Source organism: Mercenaria mercenaria, chromosome 6, assembly GCF_021730395.1.
Source record: "Mercenaria mercenaria strain notata chromosome 6, MADL_Memer_1, whole genome shotgun sequence".
Lineage (NCBI taxonomy): Eukaryota > Metazoa > Mollusca > Bivalvia > Venerida > Veneridae > Mercenaria > Mercenaria mercenaria.
This window is the reverse complement of record NC_069366.1, coordinates 71,543,706-71,567,946: the sequence shown is the minus strand read 5'-3', so window position 1 is coordinate 71,567,946 and position 24,241 is coordinate 71,543,706. Positions and strand designations below refer to the sequence as shown.

The 24,241-nt window shown below is 34.4% G+C and overlaps 1 protein-coding gene across 1 annotated transcript in view; it reads left to right on the top strand.

The window, feature by feature from the left end:
* Positions 1–15,466: 15,466 nt before the first annotated feature.
* The window catches only part of LOC123548643 (endothelin-converting enzyme 1-like), a 73,215-nt gene continuing 64,440 nt past the window's right edge, over positions 15,467–24,241 (top strand). Inside the window, exon 1 of the mRNA XM_053546282.1 lies at positions 15,467–15,542. The gene's annotated coding sequence lies outside the window, so the exon portion shown is untranslated. The remainder of the gene's footprint in view (positions 15,543–24,241) is intronic.

The window sequence follows — 24,241 nt, the reverse complement described above, 5'->3', positions numbered from 1 at the left end:
GTAAAGTTTTATTCTTGAAATTGTGCTCGAGTGCACCAAATTGTGAAGTGATATGAACAATTATTGGTAATTTTATGTTTGTAATAACGAGAGATAAAATATCGTTTAAAAACCTTCAGGATGCGCTTTTGATAGTGTTGTTTATTTCTGGGCCCTGGATATGGATATTTAAAACATGTTTACCGTTTCCAAGATCAACAAGAATGGTAAATAAAAAATGTACCGGTATCGTCAAGTCATCACATATGAAAACAATACATAAAGTCGTCGTGTATTGTTTTTATGCAAGAATAGCGACAATACACGTTTGTTTTGTGTATTAACGTCTGCAGAAGCCCTTGGGATATGTTTGTGACCTCGACCTTTTTAATAAAATCAGTATGTTGTAAAATGCAGTCCAGTCTAATTAACACTTAACTATTCATACGACGTAGATCTATACAAACGGTTAAGTGAAGCAAGTAAAAGATATGGACGTGGTATCTGGTGTTACATGCCTTCTATATATGTTGTATGTAAATGTGTAATTGATTACGGTAGACATCATATTACATATTATTATTGTAGCTTGTTTGTATATCTGTTAAAAAGATATGTTCGTAGTTATAATTTCATAGTCTTAATGTAAACGAAACTAAAGTTGTAAAAGTTAATGTTCATATTGTGACAGGAATGGCCGTACCGGCGACAGTAACCATCAGAACAAATCAACACCCTTTACAATATTTACAAATTTATTTACAAAAGATGATTATTAACAATGAATAGATATGAAAACAAAAAAAAAACTGATTATAAGAAAGAAAAAAAAAAGAAAGTTCAGTATCTCTAGATACAAAAGTTCTTATAGTCCATTCTAATCTGACGTGACACAGGTCTTTAATGTAATTGTGAACTTTAAGTAGCACAAACAATATATGACAACATATCTTCTAGTCCAGTCCCTTTAAACCGTGAATACGTTGATTCCGTATTGGCTCCCTATGGTGGTAGGTGATTGCATCCCTGAGCTGACTTCAGAGGATAACAAAAATCATCGTCTTTGCGGTTTACGGCACAACCATGGGACGAAAGCTCTGCGCTGGGAATATCACATCCAGGCGAGTGAAGACAAGTGAACCTCGGGCATTGTACTTCCGGGTTATGACATCACCAGGTAAAATCGTCTGGCGGAAGAAGCTAAAATATATAACATATGGTAAGCACCATAGCAAAACAAATAAGTCAGGGCATAAAACTGCTCCTTTGGGTACACCATACCTCCGTAGGCTCCCATAAATAATACGTGCTACTTATACAAAACATATGTGCTACTAAGTTCATACGTCACATGATTAAAATACGTCACTAATTACTTCCATTATTACAAAGCTTACTTACTTAAAAGACTAAAGTTAAAGTATGAAAAAGATATGAAAAGTATATGATGAAACATTATAGTAATGGAAATGATAAACTGCAGCCATTATTTACAACTACAAATTAACAAAATTCAATGTAAATCAAACGTTATATGATAGTTGGCATCCATATAATATCTAATGCCATACAACAAAACGGACATTGTATGTGTATGCAATAGACTGTCACACAATTTCATATTACAATAATATATACATGGTACTAGACTTGCCATATAGATTTATACATAACAATACAATGCAGTAATGGCGTTCCATAATAACGAAATGTTTGACATAAGTTTTTGAAACAAAGTACTTTATAAATATCATGTTACAAATTTCAGTACAAATTTTACATCTTATATAAATGAAACATTTTAGATTCCTCTTTCTAAATAATTTACAAAAGTCTGAAAAATTTAATAAATCATCCTGACATACCGAAACTAGCCAAAATCATGTGCCAAAAAGTAAATGTTACAGAATTCTGTAGAATGAACAAAAATTTACCAAATAAAAATCGTAATGCAAAAATCATACAAAAATCTAACAAATAAATTTCTTACCTCGATCGAGCATAAATTTCTAGCAAGAAAATAATTCAGACATAGATTCGTCTATAAAGTCGGAAGGTGGTGTGCGCAAGGCATATCTAGTCCAGTCTATTTAAAGGATAATGTCCCGCCAAATACTAAATTTCATGGGATTCACGGGTAAGCCGTGAGCTATGACTATTGTCATTTTCACGGGATTCACGATATAGCCGGGGAATCTAACTACTTTGGCGCGAATTTAAATTGACAATTTGAGGCCCATTATAGTGGTTTTGGGGATAAAAACATAAATTACTGAAGTTTATAAAATATCAGCTTTCTTATTACTGAACAGAATTTAATGAAATTTACATGGAAATTTAAGTTATGAAATACAGAAAAACATGAGAGGTAGTTCATGCGTAAAATCTGACATTTACCTCAATAACTCAAAAATTTACAAAAAGATGATGCAATACCTGCATTTACACTACAGATAAAATAAGGCCCGTATGTCAATTTGTGACACATATGTCTCATACTTACGTAATAACATAATTTTCTCATATTTTGTATTTGTAACTGCTATTGATTGTAAAATGGAGATAGATAGACAGTGTAAAATGTTTGAGCCAATAAAATTCTTGAATCTTTATACGAATATTTTTTTTCTATTAAATTATATTAAAGAGTTTAATTATTATTTCAAATTTATAACACTGTATCTTCATATTTGTGATGGCTGTTTCCCCCAGACCCCATGTAATTTGTTTGTTTAATTGATGGTGTGATAATAAATACTGTTTTACTTGTCCCGATGTGCCCACGGAATGAGAGCTTAATGGAAATGTTTACACTTTGTGAACAAATCAACGACGAGTTCAGAGTCGGAGTGACGGCCACATTAAATTATATACATAATCAACTTAACGCTATAAAAATAACGGAGAGAATTGGCGGGATCTGAATTTATTTCTATTAGTTTATACAGAATTTATTTTAGGTCGATTGTGAAGGAAGTTCTACAACTTATATTTATCACTCTTGACACCTCATTCCTGATGGAATCCATCGCCACGAGGATATTAGAGAAGAGGCCAGTTTCCCTTTTAATGCTGAGCGCCAAGCAAGGGAGCTACTGCTTCAATTTTTCACGTCTTTAGTATGACGCGGCCGGGGATTGAACCCACGACCTCCCGCACTCGAAGCGGACGCTCTACCACTAGGCTATCGAGGCGTATTTCTATTAGTGTGTCTTTACATCCAATACTTCATTTGTATTTATCGACCTCATTTTCTGAATTCATCATAGCATGCAGCCTCCGACAGCTGTCGTGTTGCAATCTGTTTTGTGTATAACTAATACCAAGCAAACGTATTCAGTCAATATGTCTACATTTCTACTATCCTAAATAAAATAGTAATGTAGTCGACAAACTTTATCAGACAAAAATGTATTCTTCTTAAATATGCGAAACTTTAAGCAAGTGAACATACATTGGATATAGTTTCCGTATAGGGGCATCGTGAAAGGTAAGTCTGTCCTATTCATTCAGCTATATCCCCAATCCAATTTAACCGTTAGCATGCTAAATTTCTAAAATGGACTAGTCCATTGTTTCATATGGACAGTACCATTAATTACTGGAAGGGGTGTTCACTGAAAATTTACTGACTGCATGATGGCGAACATTTAAGACCGTGACCAGGCTGCACGGACAATCTGATCTTGTCTGCACTGGTTGCAAAGGTAGAATCACTTGCTACCGGCAGGCTAAGGGTTAATCTAGAAATTTGCATATGTACTTTTAGTCAGCCTTGTACGGAGTTGACCAAACTTTTATCTGCTGCATGGATAAGTTTCAACATAATGAATATCACAGAACATTGTTGAATTCTGACGTAGATTTCAGTGGACGGTATGCTTAATCTGGGTAAGAATGTACAGCAAATTGTACAAATATTCATTATTTTTGAGGAGAAAATCTTACTGACTTGGAAGAATTATTTGTGTTTCTTAATTTCATCCTGGTTCTCATATTATTTCTTTTCAGATGAACAAATACATTGAATAGTATTAGGTTACTCTTTGCTACAAATATCTGTTCCAAAACTTTACCCTAGCCTCTAGGTGCAAAACCTTCGATGCACTGTGACACGCCTGGTATCCTGAACATGCATGCAAAAGACTGGCGGTATCATTTATTTATAAATGTCGAAAAGGATCTACTGTATTCAATATCACGCGTTGATTTACCCCGCCCGCTTTAAAAGCAACTGTCTCTTACAGAAAAAGTATTTTAATATATCGATATGTGTGTCGGTTATGAAATCAAATAAATCACTTATAACGTTTAAACTATATCTATATGTCCTTGATTTTTTTAATGTTACGTTAACATTATAATCATAATATAATTTAATGGAAAAAGAAAAAATAACGAGTGAAACGCCGGATCTGAATATTAGCAATACATATTTCTATTATCGTTCATTTACATTTCAACATCATAGATCTATATAATCAGTATCCTTTTGTCTTGTATTGTTATGTCAATCAGGTTGGTAACGGGAATAGTTTCCGACAGCTGTCGCAATGCAAGCTGCTCGACGGTGTATAATTAATACAAAACATTTGCACTAAATCAATATCTATATTTCTATCTACCTTAAAATAAGAAGAGAGAAAACCTATTTGTCAAAACGGTCACTTCTTTGTTATTTTAGTGAATACTATAATTAGGCAAGTGAACATAACTTTGGATATAACCTTCTTCTGTATTAGGATAAAGTTGTAAGGTAAGTCTATGCCATGTAGACAACGGGTTAAGATCAATGGAAAATACATATATGGTTTTATTTAAAAGATTCTGTTGAATCCGTCTGATCATAACGGAAGATTGGGTAACGGAAATACTCATATGAGTAGAGTTCTGAAAAAAATGAGGAAATATGCGATGTTTCACGATTGCTACTAAATGAACACTGGACCGAGTTACCCAAAACTGTTTCTGCTGGATAGCATTCAACATAACGCATGTCGCAGAACCTTGTTGAAATTACGAAGAAGGTCTGACAGTATAGTTTGCTCATTTCTGTGAACATACAGAGGAGTAAAAGATATGCATAAACAGAGACCAGCGTAAAGTTCAGTATGTGTTTATTAATGCTAACAAATGGAGGAAAGGATTAATTCGTCAGTGTGTTCATAAATCAATACAATTATACAACTACTTTTGAATTGAACAAATACAATAATTTTGAAAATTGTCCTGAAAATATTGTTGCTTTGCATGAAAATCAATCTTCTGTATCAGAAGGAAAATGACTCATTATGTCCGTAAGAACACAAATTATACCTTTTGGCGAGTGCAGCGAGCAGATAATATCTAGAAAAATAGCATCGAAAGTATTTGAAGTGCACAAATATGGCCCATTATCTAGAACAGCGTGAAACCTTGCTTGCTTTAGAAAGTATTTAAATTAATTATATTCATTAAATATGTTATATACAGTATTTGAATTCAGTAAAACTGCAAATCAAAATACAAAGAATGTTAGATCGCACCAGTAACATCCCAACTGGATACGCTAATATAATATTTGCATTGATGAATGTCAAGAATCCTCCAGATAACCAGACAAACCATTATAATAATAAAGTGTATGTAATTAAGGAAATCTTATTGTATGAGATTGTTAAAATCTCTGATCCTAAAGTCGTTATATATGAACGGTTTATATTCCATACATGTTCGCTGGCAGAAAACATCTGTGAAAATTTCTGATTTATTTTGTTGGGTTTAACGTCGCACCGACACAATTATAGGTCATATGGCGACTGTCCAGCTTTGATAGCCCATCCGTGCATTATTTTATCACGAGCGGGCACCTGGGTAGAACCTGCAACCTTCTGTATGCCAGCTGGATGGCCTCCTCACATGAAGAATTCAACGCCCCGAGTGAGACTCGGACCAACATTAATGAGGGGCAAGTGGTTTGAAGTCAACGACCTTAACCATTCGGCCACGGAGGCCTCCAGAAAATTTTTGATATTTCACATATCACACTAACTGAATGGCTAGTATATCACCAGCGGAAATTATTTGCCGTCGGTTTCAATAAGTATATATTTTGAACAGTTAGAACATTTTTACTCAACTATCAAATTTAACAAAGTAGGATTTTTAATATGCTTGTGTATGTTCCGTTTATAAGATGAATCATTATAGAAATTTAGTAAGGTCCGAAATCCCGATGAAAATGTGCAAAAGAGGTTTCTGTTCTCACAATATGAAATGCACTTTCTATATTTGATGGAAAAGGCACAATACGTATTTGGAACAAAAATAATTCTTGGAAGTTATAAAAACGTCTTATTTTATGTTTTCGATAAGTTGCATTTTTATTGAGGCTTTTATGCCAGAAACATCACCTGCTCAGGGATCCTCTAGTAGCGTCAAATTTGCATTGGATTTTTGTTTGTTCCCTTAACTAAATTCGTGTCAATAACATTCTGCAGGCCTTAAAAGTGTTATCAAGTGATTCTGTTTTCGAAAAAAAAACATATCACGACTCGAATCCTTGCATATCGTTTGTTATTTATGAGAAACAGTATGAAGAACCAGTAGAGCCATTTACATTTTGCCGAGAGAAATTTGGATCCTTAAGTTTTATGACAATACCCTTTCTGTTTTTCCATCATCTCAGTATACATATAGATTCGGAAAGGTTGACACAAAATATAGAAAACAACTTCGTTAGCATTTCATGAGTACTGTAAAAGTGCGTCTCTTCACATTTGATATCTTCTTGCATTTTTTTACGTTTAGAGACACGGACATTAGAATAAAATCCATTCTAACAATTGTTATATAGTATAGGCGTTTTCTCATAAAAGGGTTTGAAATCGGCCCTTGTGTTAGCTATTTTTCATAAACAGCGACTCCTATGAAAGCATTCGTCGTAAATCAATGAAACTTGTGGATGTTTCTTAGTGGTTTGCACAAATTGTTTCGCTTTGTTGCACGTTGAGGTCACCAAAGTTCTGTTTAGAAACACCTCCAAACGGTATCGCCTCCTTAACCGCATCTGATATAATTTCACAGAAATGTTTCTTGGGTGACCATCTCCCTTGACTGTTCAAATACCTCGTACTCGAAACAATCCGCCTACTAAATACGTATCTACCTATCTACCCTGTGGTTAGTATTAGCAGTTGCGTGTCAGTGCTAGAAAAACAAGGAAACGCTTAAGTTGAAAGACGACAGCACAACTTCAGCAGAGATAAAAAGTTAAAGACATTGCTTCAGCTATCTAGGGACAGTGGTAGGATCCAGGGCCTGGACAGGTTGTATGTGTTAGTGTCATAAGTGGTTATCTGACGTTTTCATTATTATCAGAAAATGATAGTTAAAGTTTGAAAGTGTTTAAAATCATATTAGCATTTTAATTGTTTACAATGAAATTATTATGATCAGATATAGTTAACATTATTGTTTCTAATGGCAAATATGGTAAAGTCATCTAATGTGTAAAAGTTACTAGCAACTTTTCTAGCTATTAGCTCTAGCTCTACAAATTCGGCCGTTGTGTCAACTAAACACAGTTAAATACTAATCATAAACAATTATGCTATCCTGGTATAGTATTCAAGGTTAGCTGAGAGACCAATATGCCAGAAAAGACTACTTCAAACTTATTGTATATGGAACTCATTTGCAGAAAATCGAAAGCAGATAAATTTAGATGGACATTTAGGATTTTCTGGAATATTCTATACATCAACGGTGCGATCGTGCTAAATGTGCATAACCTGTATTAAAATAGAGATTTGGCCAAAATTACCTTGACACATTTTAGGAAAAACTTTATCAACTTAAAATTTGCGCAAAATTAGAAGCTTTAGATAGAAGATTACATATTTGTAATATTTATATGAAAATAATGCAGTTGTTAAACATAAATAAAACCCGAAGAACCAGCATCAATTTTGCTGTGAATGAAAATAAGAATCGTAATAAGATTTCATTATCACTGAGATTATTTAAATGACTGAAGGCTTTCAAACTTTTGTAACGGGACTGCTATAGCAGCGTCCTGGTGCCAGCAGAGAGATTTAAATTTGTCTCACGTAGAACTTAGTATCTCCTATGTAGGACTTAGTATTTCCTACGTATGACATTGTATCTCCTACGTAGGACTTAGTATCTCCTACATAGGAGATACTAAGTACTCGAGCGCAACATCCAGAACGCAATGTCACGTTTGGAGATAAAAGATCAATATGTTCTTCCCTGTCCGTTTCATAACTTTGTCATGCAAAATAAGATTTAAATGTCAGTTGGTATAAATATTCTCTTGGATGAGACGACATGCCATCCGAAAAAAAAAGCTGATTCTTAGCTCAAACGTCAATGTCACATTTGGAGGTCAAAGGCCAACAGTGCTTTTGTTCCTGTCCGATCTGAACCTCAATAATCCTCAAAGGATTTTTAATATTACTTGACACAAATATACCCCATAATAAGACTGCAAGTCATGCGCAAAGCCAAGACCCCAAGCTCAAAGGTCAAGGTCACAGTTGGAAGTCAAAGGTCAGTTGGACTCTTTTCCTGTATGGTCAATAACTCTATCATCCATTAAGAGATTTTAATATTACTTGGCACAAATATTTTCTCATTATGGCACAACGTGCCTTACGCAACACCCTCAACTCTTAACTCAAAGGTCAAGGTCACAGTCAGTGCTTAAATATAAACACAGCTTTTTTTTCTTTTCTTGTCCATAACTATGTTATCCATTAAGTGATTTTAATACATTGTATTACTTAATGCAAATGTTTATCATAATGAGGCAATGTGTCATGTGCAATACCCGGGTCTCTAACTCTAAGGTCAAGGTAACACTTGTAGGTTGCAAGTTATATAAATTAATGAAAACACTTTGAGTTAATAAGAATATGACATAATTCTAATATGAAAAATCCACACATTTTTATTCCAAATTTTAAATATATTGAAATCTATTAAAGCGAAATCCATGATCATATTTTTTGATATAGCGTCGTGATTCTATGTTATGCTCCCGGGTTTCGAAATTGATTTGATTGTATGTGCTATATTTGACACATACTTGTGACCATGCAGTCTCGCATACCAGAGGTTTATCGAAGTCTTGGTGAAAGTGCAGAACTAGGTATAAACAGTAAAAGATATATAGATCTCAGCAAAGTTTTAAATAAAAATAATTTGAAAAAGTAATGAACAAAGAATTAGAGATGGTCCCTACCCAACTAATTCAAAGGGGGACAACTCTGAATTGATCAATAAACTGAAGCCAACATTAAACATTGATCAAAAGTGAAAGAAAAATCAGATAGGTCCTTTTTCAAACAACTTATCAGGCAGACAAAATATGTCCTACATTTGTTTAAATCCCTTTGTATTCAATATACGATATGCATGCTTTTCTCATGACTTACACTGACAGTTATTTTGTAAGTTGTTGTGAGGCCCTGATAGGAAGTTTAGTAATGCATACATTAGAATAATGCATGCATTCTTTTGAAGAAAATTAACGACATTAAGAAACGTTAAGTTTTGATCTTTTAGCCAAAGTTGTTTATTTATTGTTCTCAATGGTGATACATTGGTTTACACAACATTTATATATCAAAATGTAAAATGTATATATCCAACAATGAGAAATAACAAAAAAGTTAAATTGGTAACACAAAAATTCATTGTCGTCAAATATAATTACAATGTTTTAAGGTAGTGGTTGTAATTACTACATGTTAAGGTAGCTGACAGGTAATGACTCTATGTAATGTATTTTAAGCAACTCTCAATTTAAATATTCTCTGGAGGGAACTAGCACGATCATTTGCTTTCCTTGAAAAACGAATAAATGCTGAAAAAGTATATGGAGATTACTCTATTTGATGATTTTCGTTACAGGTCAACTACCCTAAACAAACTAAAAGGTGTTTTATTTATTGTTGAAAACAAAGTAATCGAATAATTTCAGATATCAACATTAATTTAAAACTTATACTGTTTACACAACTTGAAAAAAGGTTTTTGTTGGGGCCTCTCATTTACAAATATATCAACAATTATCACCTGAATTGAGTGCATTCATGAGTGGAAAATATTGATAGTAAAATGGTGTAGGGGTTTGTTTACAATACAAAATCTTTAATAACTTCTTACATTTTTGGTACATTTTTGGTATGGTTTTGGTAAGCTTATAATAAAGAGCATGTCATTCTCTTTCACTCAGAATTTTTTCAAGCGTTTTAGACTCTTGGCTAGTCTTGGAATTTGACTTTATTAAAAGACAAAAGGAAGTTCAGTATAGGCTCTTTCAAAATGTTGAAAGTAGAGTAAACTTACCTTATACTCTATTGAATTTATTTAGCTGTGGGAGCTTTTGATATAGACTATAATTGGGGAAGTCCTAAAATCTTTGAAAAACGGTCAATACAAGAGTTATTCATTTTGCTTCAGATATTTTGAGAAAGTCATTTTTTAGATATCAAATATTTCTATTTTTGACATGGGGAAGAGGAAAACCATGAATATATTTAAAAAATTGGTGCACTTAGCTATCATTTCAGTCTGAAAAAAACCTATAAAGATGAATTTGAATTTTTTAGGTACCATCTCTAAAAGAATCTTAGAAAAGATTGCATTCGTTTAAATTCAGATAATTTTGGAGAACTATGGCTAATGTTATTCATTCTGTTGATTCCAAAATGCTTTTCTAATATAATTTCATTTTCTTGTAATCAAAATACTAAACAACTACTTTCTCTAGACTAAATATGAATAGAAAGAATATTTATTGTCAAGCATGACATCTAATTTGTAACTTCTGCATACAATGTATGTCTTTTTCACTCATATCTATGTGTTTCGTGTATAGAGTGAAATAATATAAACTTGAAATCTTAAAATCTTGAATCTTGATAAAGCGTTTGGTGGAGCATAACATTGATAAAAGCGTCACACAATTATGAAACATATCAGTCACATCTAGAAGTAAATACTATGCGAGACAAGATACGAATTCCGTGTTCACAATACATTTAAAAATCGCACGGCATGATGTATATTTTTTTTATATTTTAAAAACTTTTGTTTTTAATATCCGTCAGTATAGACGGTGTAAGCTTTGAATATTTCACTTATTTAGGTTTATTACAGAAAATGATATAAAAAAAGACAAATCTATGTGTAATTAATCAGATAAACTATATTGTAATATTACGCTTGAAAAGGGAAATTTAAAGTTCGTGCAAGTTCAATCAGTGAGTTAGACAAATCCGTCCGCTATTCAAATGAAGGAAATTTATAACAAACTCTGGATATAACGATCACATTCTGCTGGTCCGAGGAATTCGCTATAACTGGGATTAATTGTAATTACATTTTCTTTAAATCATAACACTTTTTCTTTATTTAGATTCTTAGCTTCATATAACACGTACAGTTGCTATAAAAGATCGTCGTTTTCAAATACATCACATTATGACTCGAAACGTATATTAATCGCTGATTTCGTAAAACAATATCATATGCATAACTTGTAGAAGATATTCATTTATGGCAGGAACAAATGAAACAAAAGCCTACATATTACAGTGTCACAAGTTACTCACAACGTATCAACTGTAGCTTAATACTGAGCAAAAATTATGGCTTCTTGGAGTGGGTCTAGTTTTCGCTATATTGCTCTATAGAAAATCTCCTTATGTCAGGTTTTCAAAGTAGTGTACAGGACATGTTGATTGTGTTGACGGCGGTGGACGTGTTTTGTGAAAAGGATCCACATTTTTTTCTTTTAACTGTTTTACCGGGTTTTATGATGTTTCAGCGAACAAAAAACGACTGCACAGTATCTTAAAAAATATGCTATATGAAATAGTGTTTAAACAAATACAGTCTAGGTTGGAGGTCATAGATACGGACACTAGCAAGAGTCAAGCCTGAAGATACAGTCGGGCGATGACTGTCAAAATCGTCCTCCAACCCCAAAGGGCATACAGAGTCTTATTGATGACCTGTTGTTTTACGAATCTGTGCAATCACCGGCTCCACCAGCTCATCGGCTAATGTAGAGGATGTTCCGTCCACCCCTGTCATACCTGGCAAATCCGCCACCACTCCATATGGCTACACCACCCCAGATAGCAGATCCTATTGTACCGCCAACGATACTGACATAAGCGCACTCTGGTGTTACGAGAGTTGAAACAGCGTGTATATAGGCGTTATGCTGTGCAGATACACCCGCAATAAACACGTTTAAACCCGGGAACAATGTGTCAGACCCATTCCCTTCCGTGCAAGTAACAACACATAGCAAGGCAAGGATTTATGACAGGATGTTAGTTCAGTTCCTGATGTGGGGCAACCCCCAGCCTTAAGGTCACCGACTAGCTTGCATTCACATATAGTCACAGATGGAAGCATGGTACAGTTGCAAGGTAACCCGGATACCGGCAATAACCAAGGCCAGTTGGACAGGACCGAACGCGACAATAAAGCTCCTTTTCGTTCGGACGCACAGACTCGTCCTAGGTTGCAGATGAGAAAGAAAACATGTTACTGCAGGTTGTTTCTTAAAATTGTAAGAATATATATTATACGGACATCAGCGCATGCCGTTTTTGGAACTTTTCAATGACTGTCAGATTATTTTAGTTCATGCGCACTGGTTCTTCCGAGCGCCAATTTCTTTATTAGGGGTAATTAGTGATACTATTGACTTTATTAGAAAATGGCCAGATTTAAGAAATCCGTTATTACCGATCCAAATGCCTAGGCGATATGGAGGAGTGGCGATCTTATGGAAGAAACACTTTTGTCGGTTCATCGCCCTTTATTAAAGTGACGGGTCAGAGAGAATACAATGCGTTGAATTTGGATTGAATAATACTGCTTTAAAAAGACTCTACTTGTGTCTAGTTATCTTCCTTGTCGGGGATACTCTAGTAGTAATGAGAAGTTATGCGAAATTGTCGATAATTTATCTCAAATTATAAATTTATGTCTAAATATGGGAACACACATAACATCATTATTGGTGCCGATTTAAATGAGGAAAAAAATGTTTAAAAAAATAGAGATAGAAGGTACACAAACATTATGAACTTCATTAATGAATGCAAATTCCTATACTCATGCGTTGGACCAACATTTATGATTTGACTATTTCCTAGTATTTCCTAGCCGTGAAGGGTAAGGATTAGTAAACAGACGCAGATTAAACCAGAACACGATTCCTCCAGTGTGTCCATCACGCCTACGTTCGATGGAAGATAAAACCCTGGAACATTTCCTTATGAACTGTTCATTTTTGCAACATGTTAGAGGACTTATTTTGTTTGAGATTGTTAATGTTCTCGAAGAGAAGTTGTCACACTCTTCCACACACCCAGTCAAAAAAATGACTTTACAAAAGTGTTTCCGAAACCTGTGCTGAAATAACATTTTGATAGAACGCTAGAATTTGACATAAGAAGATTTGTATACCATTTGCATACATGAAGGTATAGACTGTATAAAAGTATGTGCTGTTGCCTTCTTGGCTGACCGCCAGGTAGTTGCATGTGGTCTTTCTCATGGGAATAGAACAAAATAGATTTGTGTGTGACGTTTGCATATTGAAAGTGTACTTGTACATAAGTTAGCTGTTCCTGGTGGTGAACTGTTTATTTGTTCACATTGTATTTACTATAGGTGGTGGATTACCGTTTAAACTGCATCCGGCTATCCGGGTTTCGCCATTAATTTCTTATCAAGGTAAATGTAGCCTCCTCTTCAAGACTTTCGAGTTGTCAAGTCAAGTCAAGTCAAATAATATTTATTTATAAAAGTCGGGATAATAACACTGGTACTCAGTACACAGAAAACCCAAGCTCTGAAGAGTTTTTAAAGCCGACTCGCAAATGATAGTGCAACAACATATTACATAGCATGGAAGACAATTAAAAATATAGGTTAGATAATACTGGTAGGAATATGAATTGATAGATACTATGATAATATCAAGGTGCACTAAAATATGTTACGATATCATAATTATCTGGGTTCTAAAAGCATAAGAACTAAGAAACATAAAAAGATAAAAGCCGTGTAAAAGCTGCTGATCTTGACCTAGGTCTAAAACCTGCCATAAAAAATGAATAGAGATAAGATCCTTAAAGGCAGAATGAGCACAAGAGTGCGACCATTAAAAAAGTGTAAAAGAACGATTATCTCCCCATATCAGATTTGGGAGGAATTGGTCAGCAGCTTCCTTACAACACAAACAGAGGAACATGCATAATTAAAAGAAGCTGCAGAATACAAGGGTAACAATTATCAAGCATAAAACATTGAACCATGATATTATTCACCAGCCAGGGTGCAGGCCACCCTACCCGGCGCATGCAGAGCAATGACACAGTTCCACTCCAACTTCCAATCAGGGATCTTAACTGGCTGATCGATGAGCACCGTCTGAATGAGTCCGCCAGTGAGTTCCACATCTTGGCTGCCGAGTAGCGGAAAGAGTTTCTGCCATACCTTTCAGTTCTAGTTTGAGGAAGCTCCACACAGTTTGCATACCATAAAATAAATTTAGAATTTTTGAAAGATGTAAGATCATGCATATAACCTGGTCCCTGTTTATTTAAAATTTTGAAATACTTCTCATCCGTGTGACCTTAAGGGGTGGCAGTCCAGAACGCTGTAGTAAACTATGATCATAGATAAAGCGTAATGCTCTTTCCTGTATTTTTCAATTTTCTTTGTATTGGTCTCTCCTGTAAAATGCCATGTTAGAGGACAATAGTTCAGGTTTGACATAATGAAGGAGTAATACATTGTCGATCCCAAGTTTGTTTATATTTCTACCAAATTCTTTTCATGACATTTAATTGTCTGCCGGCTTTTTTTTACATATATTGGCTATGAGTGTATTAAAATTCAACTTGAAATCAAAAGTAACACCTAGAAGTTTAACCTCGTCTTTACATTTAATTTTAACTCCCTCAAGATCAAAATAAAAAATAAAATTTATCTTATCTTATCTTATCTTATCCAAAATAAAAATAGAACTTATCATTGATAAAAATATCGAAGAAAAGGGGGGCCAAGGATTGAACCCTGGGGAACGCCTTTGACAATCGTTTTGAAAGTACTAAGTTTATCACCAATTTTGACACACTGTTTTCTACCTGTTAAGTAACCTGTTCTTTGAGCTGTTTCAGACAAACCATAATGCTTACATTTTAATACAAGTAAGTAGGCAATCAAAGGCCTTTGAAAGGTCCATCAACACAGCTGCCATGTAACCTTGTATACGATCATAATGGCCTTCTTGTTATGAGAAACGTACACCGTGTAAGGTTCTGAGACACAGGAGAGAAGAATAAAAAAGTCATTCCGTATTTTTTTTATAGTTTTAAATACTTAAAAAAGATACTAAGTTATTCCGGATTTGTTCCGACATCCAGAATTTAGCACATATATCAGACAGAATTGCTTCCCTTTGTTCGTGCACCGCCGTTTTCAGTAGACGCTGCTGGCGAAAATCTATTTAAAATGTGCAGGTAAACATTTAAATATTATGACAGACCCGTATGTAGATCTATAATACTGTCGAAATGCAATAACGTGTATTTTTTCCATATAGTGATACGCAGTGGAATACGCTCTCAAAAATTATGTCCTTCAGATCGCAGGGGATTTTGTCCTACACTCAGTACAGTTGGTTCGCCAGTTCCGACGGACATTTTATAACAATGCGCGTAAATTAAAGAGAGCGATTTGCACTGTAAATATTACAATACATATTATTAGGTGTTAAGTCCTTTATTAAAATCAATATTTATTTACTGTCAAATATATCGGTATTTACAAAAAACAGATGAAGTTACTTGCAGCCGATTTATCCGGTTCCGTTGTGTGTTCGCCGGTTCCGTCGTATTTTTATACTTCCGTGTAAATTAAGCGAGGGGCACCCGAAGGGAAACTTACAAAGTATTTAAGATAGCTCAACACTCTTACCGTATTTTCCCGTATTAACGCCCCCGGGGGCGTTACATTTTCGAAAGAGGGGGCGTTTATTTGAAGTAAAAAAATAAAAAATGAAATTTTTTACAAAACTTTAAAACATCGTTCAAACTAGCTGTAAAGTGTTTCTGTGTTGTTTAATCCCCCCAGAACGTAATTATTTGGCATCCAATTTAATGCAGTGTGTCTTTTATGCATTTAAATACGGTACCTCGTGTATTCCATGTCTAGCTTTTTGACACGCTCGCGACACTACACATTACGTCATGACCCAAACAGCTGTGTACTCCGATAACATTTTCCTTAGTACATGCGGGTAGCTAATAGCGCAATACACAATGTCAATGGTTTGACACGCTGCTGTGCCTGCTTTTGAATTAAAAGTTCTTAAAACTGCCGAAGAAAAGGGTATATCGTAAACACATTTGCTGAAAGTTTGTTTAAAGTCGGCAGGAAGCATGTGCCAGGGCCCTCGTTTGCCGATTTTTGGGGCCGAAATTCGGCCCCATTCCCCCCTCGAAATAGTATGTTTTTTTCCCCCCAAGTATAGAAAAATTCCCCCTTGAAAGAAAAAAAAAATCAAGAAAAAAATCGATACCCGATAGTCTTAGGAGCCCATGTCCGGGAGATTTTCAAAAGACGCTCAAAGGACCCGGCATGATAATTGCCTGTGCGTCACTCGGGACCCGGAGACATTTTCCTTTGATAATCCTTCCTCTTATCAGTCATTTCCTGAAGTAAAACTATGTCCACGATAAACACGTGTATTCAAAATAAACACTCGCGGTCATGCCCTCCTGCCTTTGATCTTCTGCTAAATTCCCGCCCTTTATCCTGTGGACATGCCACGCTGATTTTTCTTTACGTCACGGCGAGTGCACATAGGTAATGAATCAATGAAGTGTTAACATTAATTGATAAAGCGTTACCCGTATTGAGCCTGCATACTGTCAAAAAAGGCGCCAATTATTAAATTATCGTAATTAAGCGACCAGCTGATTACCGAGCATGTGAAAAGTGTCCTGCAAGATTTCTTCATGCAAACTTTAAATTAGATCATTGTTTAATGATTGTACCTTAACTTCAACGAGAAAATCCACAAATTTAAATGAATTTGGAAAGTAAAAATAAGTTTAGAATGTCCATTCACGATTCTAATTACACCCGATCACATATGCAATTTTTCCAAAATTCACTAAAAAAACTTGACTTTCAATGCAATTTTTAATGAAAAGTAGCATCATTATTTGAGGAACTATCTCTGGTTTACCTTAGTGGACCAATTAACTGGCAAAAAACAACATTTCAGACGACATTCCAAAAGTGTACCAGTATCCGGATAGTACGTTTTTGGATACATTTTTACAGAGTGTTTTACTAACTTTTAGCACTTTTCTGCTAACAAACAAAAATATTGAAGAAAAACCTCATCAAATTAAAATGAATTTTGATAAAAATTTATTTACAATATGAGATTATATGACCTGAAACAGAAATTGTTATTATGCTGTAACATGTTCTTGGTTGTAGTAGCTATTAATTACGTAGTATTACTTTATAAGAAAATATAGTCAATTGTATCGATGTGTTGGGGCAGGACTCTTGTATTTTGAAAAAGGACCCTTCAAAATTTGGACCCAAGGGTCCCGGGACTCTTGGGTTTTCAGGTCTAGTGGAACCCCTGGTTTTACTGATCCGTATAATACGCTCGTTTTTCAGTTCCCCGGATGCGTGTATGCAAAATTACTTCCCTTTGAAAAAAATGTTGCATAATGCACATCATACAGTAAAACGATCACAGATGCAACTGGGGCGAAATGCGCAAAAATAGATTTGCTTTTTAAGCAGCATGCTCTAAAAAAACAAACTACTGTCACGGACACCGCTGTTTCATCAGGGCCAGACATGCACAATCAGGTAGATACGATGAAGGGAAGCCCTGCTCCGGCTGCTGCTGAGACAATGTCCGTGGATACTGCTAGTGCTTCCGTTAATGACGACATGTGAACCTCGATTGGATGTCACCTAACTGATTTAATAAAAGAAAATAAAAGTTGCCTGTTTTCAATAGATTATGTTCTGTACAATACTTCAGATATATTCACATTAGTTTGATATCTGTAATACTCAATTGACCTTAATTTAAGGGGTTATGATCTGATGTCATATCTCCAGAATGAATTCCCCCCTCCCTTGAAAACGACGCGAAATTCCCCCCTCCAAGGGCCCCGGCCCCAATCCCCCAAAATGTAGGGAGGGCCCTGTGTGCGCGAGTGGTGTAAAAACAAATACTGTTTAAATTAATTTTCTGTTTGAAGATTGGATACGTACCGTACTTAGTACAAATGTTTTGGACTCACGGTACATGGACTGTTTAAAAGTGTGTTTAATTTTTAATACATTGGACTTCAGTACTGTAAATTACTTATTATATGGACTTATAAAAATGAGGTAGGTGATTTTTTTCCCGTTCTTGTTGACTTTTTTACCCTTCAAAATGGGTGGGGGGCGTTAATTAGAGGGGGGGCCTTAATTCGGGAAAATACGGTAAGTGTTCAGAAGTGCAAAATACAAATCAAAGTACACATCAAAATATATATGAAAGCCTGTTCTGTTATTATATCATCTTGGAAAAAACAACCCCATAGAAAATTATGTTTGAGATGACAATAAAAATTGTAAGAATATACAGTAAGACTATTATTAGATAAAAGCAACAATGAACACTTTGTGAAAGGTAGGTTTGTAATATATCTAATACAAATATGTATTAAGATAATGCTGTTTTGCTTTGGTATGGATGCCAGCTATTAAAGGGTTCACATCAAGCATGCATGGAAGACCCAGCTCAGTAAAGACTGTCAGCTGAATCTTAAAATTTTAAACACTTCAATTCCTGTTTGTCAGTTCAAATGTGAATTTTAATATATTAAAAAAGGATATGGCGGCTTTGTCAGTAAAAAAAGGTCCAATGAGAAGCAACAGTCATGCCAGAGCTTTCATCCATGGTCTATGAAATGCTAATTGAAGTATGTTTAATAATAAACCAGATACTCATGAACATGGGGGCTATGAAGATGGCTTTAGTCTGCTGTTTTTGGAATCTGAGGATGCAATGTTTTATGTATTTCAAGAATAAAAACCACTTGTTTTACATGTGTATAATGCCTTTATTTCATACATATCATTTACAGCCGCGAAAACATGTTTAAAATTCTACCTGTGACAGTGTCATTTACATAAAGCAAAGTTGATATAAATTATATAGCATGAATAAGGTAGTATGAAACAAACTTTGGCTAGAATGTCATCACAAATGGAAATAACACAATCTAAATGGAAATCCCTATATGGTAATATATAAAATGGAGAAATAACATTGTCACAAATATAATGTCATTTTTCTTTCTTTCAAGAAAACATTGAAATACAGGTCCTTGACAATTTATATTTTCTACTGATACTTCATCATTTAGACCTATATAGTCCTCTCAGAAATCTCAAATCATGGAAGTCTATATCCTTGGATGCTATAGTTACAAAACTACCATTATGATATTTATTCATATATAACTTAAAAATCAATACTGACAGCCTTCCAATGTGATTTTCTTTATCACTTTTAATGGCTTCTTTTGTGTAGCTTTAATAATGATACTCTGTGCAGACCAGTGTAGAGGTGGAGGGGTTCTGCTGCAATTGGACATGACATCTAAAACTAAAAATATTACAAATGTGTTACAATGCCTATAGTAGCATAGCAAATATATGTCAGGTGATATTACAATTTTAACATTTGTAAATACTGCACAGGCAGACAAACAGACAAGCTTGAAAGCAGACTGGCTCATTAGACTTTAATTCAAGAAGGCAAGTGAATGTTTTTAACATATGCTTTGCAAAGAATAATGGAATCAGCTGTTTTTTGATCCCCCCTCTGGATACCTCTTCTATATGGCATTTCATCAACACATCCGTCGGAACTGGAGAAAAGAGATACGTTGTAAAATACACATGTTTAGTAACTTCTGAAGATTTTTTTCCAAGATTTTTTTCTGTGTTAAATACAGACAAAATAAAAGTACAATTTGATAAAAAAAAGAAATGGAATTTGTTTCTTACAAAAAATAACTGCTTCGTGTAAAAATTTCTTTCAAAACGCGTCACTTGGACACCGTCAATTTACACACATTTGGCGCAATATAATTCATATTTTGTTTAACTTTAAAACAACTCCGAGAGATGAAATTTCTAGGAATAGTTACTTGTTAATTGAGGATAATAAAGCAAAAGTTTGATCACTGATATCTTATTGTTTACTCGATATTAATTCCGAATTCTTCGGAACCGGCGAAACGTCGGAACCGGCGAACCAACTGTATGCCCTGTTCTCGTTATTCCGAGCCCCTTAACCGGTATTTCAGTGCTGGTCAGTAACAGTTTTAAGTTTCGAAAGAGTTTCTGCTATAGTTTGATACTCCAACATCTAAACTTAAAAAATCCCCATGAAGAAAAATTCTAAGGATTGTTGTAAATGAATAATCCAGACTTTCACATGATGACCCTAACCCTCTGAAACAGCCAGATTCTTTCTCGTTGAATCAAGACTTGCTATCATTTGTACTAGCTCTGAAAAAATAAGGCTTTTTTTGAAAAAGTTCTTTTTTAAAATTAAGAAAAGATATATTATTGTGTTTGCGGACGAAAAAGTTTTAAAATAAGTGGTTTCTGTTTTCTGTAAGAAGGTTATATAGTACCCCAGTGATTTTAGATAAGCAAATTTTGTGCAAAAATTTTCTGTTGTGTATATTTCTATTTTAATGCAAGTAATACTAGTGTCTTTTTATTTTTGTTTAACTGTCATTTGATTTGCCACAACATACATAAAATTTAGAAACAGGAAATAGCTGCAAGTGCAAATTTTCCAAAAGCTCGGATCAATGAGAAGGCTCGGAATTACGAGAAAGAGGCATATACAGATTTTAGAAAGAAGAACCTCGGTAATAGTAATACACAATGGCCCACTGACTATTCAGAAAACTAATTATTCAATGTCTTCAAAAAAATGCTAAGCTGCTTCTTAAGATAGCTAAGTTTATTAAAGAAGCCACACAACATAGACTTAAAAATGATATAATTTCACAAAAATTATTATATATGTTTTGTTTGTTTGGATATAACTTAAAGCTCAAAAGCTTCAGGGGGCAAAGCCCCCTGTGAACCCTACCAAAGCCCTGTCATGGACATAGAATGGGCATGCGAGCCTCTTCGATCCGTGGCGTAAAAATTTGGCTCAGACTTTTTTCAGCCCAGCGCTAGCCCTGCACACTTTTGTAATTTATATGTTTGTTTATTGTATGCATAGATTTTAACACATGTTAAGAATATTTTCACAATGTCTAACTAAAAAATCTAGATTAACAGAATAAAGGATATAAATATAATTATCCAATGAACTGTTAGTAACCAGGTCAAAAAGTAATAAATTTTTCATCATGTAGAATAATAAAAAGCTCATACAAAGCTGTCTTTAGAGCCGTAGGAATAGCCATCTGCGGGCTATTTCACTATTCTTACAGGAGAGCCGTAGGAATAGCCTGTGAGGCTATTCTTATGGGACCGTAGGAATAGCCACTTCCTTAGATAAATTACATTTCTTTTGATGTCTTTCACCTGTTTATTTTGCTGTAGTTACGCACTCATATCATATTGGCGGATATTTTGTTATGTTAAAACATACTCGATACATATTCGAGATACAGTGATTCATTCTTAAAAGAAAACAAAACAAACAGTCACTGTTATAAAAAGGCAAAACAAAAAGCATCATCGTACATTAAATGATGCAGCTCTACTGAACATAACGGCGTTTGATCATTCCTAGTGCCTTTTTTAAGTGAAAATTTTAAGTGATCATCACTTTCGCACTTCTATGTGGGTCTTTAATTAACTAATTATTGACTAATTTCTTCGCCGATTTGTCTGTAAGTCAATGATCTTGATTGGTTCTAATTGTTTGTTTAAACATATGAGCTCTTTATTCTAAGGTAGCGTGATAAATGTGAAATGTAAAAGATAATTACATGTACATATCAAAAGACCTAATTCTAAAGGATCGCCGACAATAGAAATCATCTACCAAAAATTTTTTTTTTTTTCAATTTATAACAAAACTACAGAAATTCATTAAAAATGTTACTTTTAATTTATAAACATGCCATTTAAACACGCCAGTGACGATAACACACTGATCATTTGTTGATAACGTAACAAAATATCGGTCGATATGATACGAGTGCGTAAATAGGCAAACTAAACTAGTAAATCACAAATAGTAAATAAGAAGTCACAAAAATGTAATTTATTTAACTCATATAATGATCCTTTATAACAAACTTTATTAAAACCGACTACCTTGACTTACCTGTTCATATATGATATGTATATATATGTAGAGCCGGCTATCTAGACCTTTAGTCTAGGTAGTCGGAACCAGCTACCTAGCCACTGCCTATTTAAAACAATTCCATGATTAAGCTTCAGAGATGTAATATGCTCATGTTGCAGTCCAGAATTACCCAGGCTGAATTACTGGTTTTGGTTCTGCTCATATGAGTTCAAGACTTGGGTCAAGGGATTACGGGGCTGGAAATACACAAATATGAGCCAGTATAATAATTTATTTGTCAGTGACAAAATCTGTGGCCTTCGCCATCAATATTTCATTCCAAGTGCGCATGCGTTGTGCAATTTAGCTGGGAAATGTAAAATTAGAAGAGAGGCCCATCCATGTGGTTATTTATTATAGTTAGTGAACTATGAATAAGTGATGTGGGTAAAGACTGGACTATTGGATATCGGTTTATATGAGGTGTATTGGATGAAGAATAATGGCAAAACATGTCATACGACAACTAGACTACGGAAGACGATTAAGAACTAATTACAATAAACATGACTACGGAGGACAATACGAGACAGACATAATATCATAAACATACATTATTACAGAAAACATAAACCACAGGCAGTGTATACTTGACCCACTGGTGACGTCACTCATTAATACCTGTTTATCTGGTGGTGGGCAAAACAAACGTTTTAATTTTACATTGTTTATGTATGGGAACAGAATTTTTAATAACTTTTTCGCTCATTTATGGATTTTCAAAATTCAAAAAGTTTTGAAATACGATTTTTGTATTTTCGTATTCAAATATCTTTTATAAATGAATAACAATTTTAAATGACATGATTTTAATAGCTGCGTAGTGATGTTCAAAACTTAGAAAAACACTGTGAGTTAAGCATTCGTAATTAATGCATTTTATTTCGAAATAAATTGCTTGTTTTATAACCTTTCCATTGATCAAAATATTATTGATATAATTTGTGTTTTAAGAAAGTTTAGGCCATTAGAAAAACATCTCTGTTTACAAAAAATATGGAGGTTCGGCTTCTGCCCACCCGATCATTGTCTTATCAGTTCTAAAAACAGAAAGGTAAAGTAAAGTTTCTTGTTTAACGTGCGTAGTGGACGAAAGACCCCACCATATTTACCTCCCCAGCATCCAGTCTAGGCTGATACTGCTGGAAACAGTACCAATTTAAGTAAATTACCCAGCACTGAACACTAGTCGGGATATCAGCCACGACCGGGAACCAAACCCGGAACGCTGGCGTTGTAGTCCAACCTGCTATTTACCACTGCGCCACTGACTCCCTAATAAAATACAATGGATTTGATACAAACATGATCTCTCCTATTAAAACCTAACCAAATATTGCATCAGAAATCTGTAGCACTATTTTTTATTAATATTTAATCAAATCGAATGCCACAAACTCATCTTTTACTTTAATTTAATAATTAATCCATGTTTGTTTTGACCTGACATACAACTAACCATGCAGAACCTTTTGAAAATGGGTTATACACAAAAATTCAAATGAGTATACCATTGTCTGCAATATTTTGCTCATCATTGCAGTTTGTTAAGTTTTAGTTAGTTATTGTAGCCAGAACTAGGATATGGATAGCCCTGCTTATTTTAAAGCTTATCGGGATGGCTTATTTTGTGATCTAACATCTAAGCCTTACCTGTATCTGCATTTTACTGAAGATGTTATGAACTCCAAAAAAGTCATATAATATTGGTCAGATTTACTTGCTCCAATAAATTAAACATTATGATAGTTATGTAGAAACTCCAAATGAGTTAGATACAAGATATTT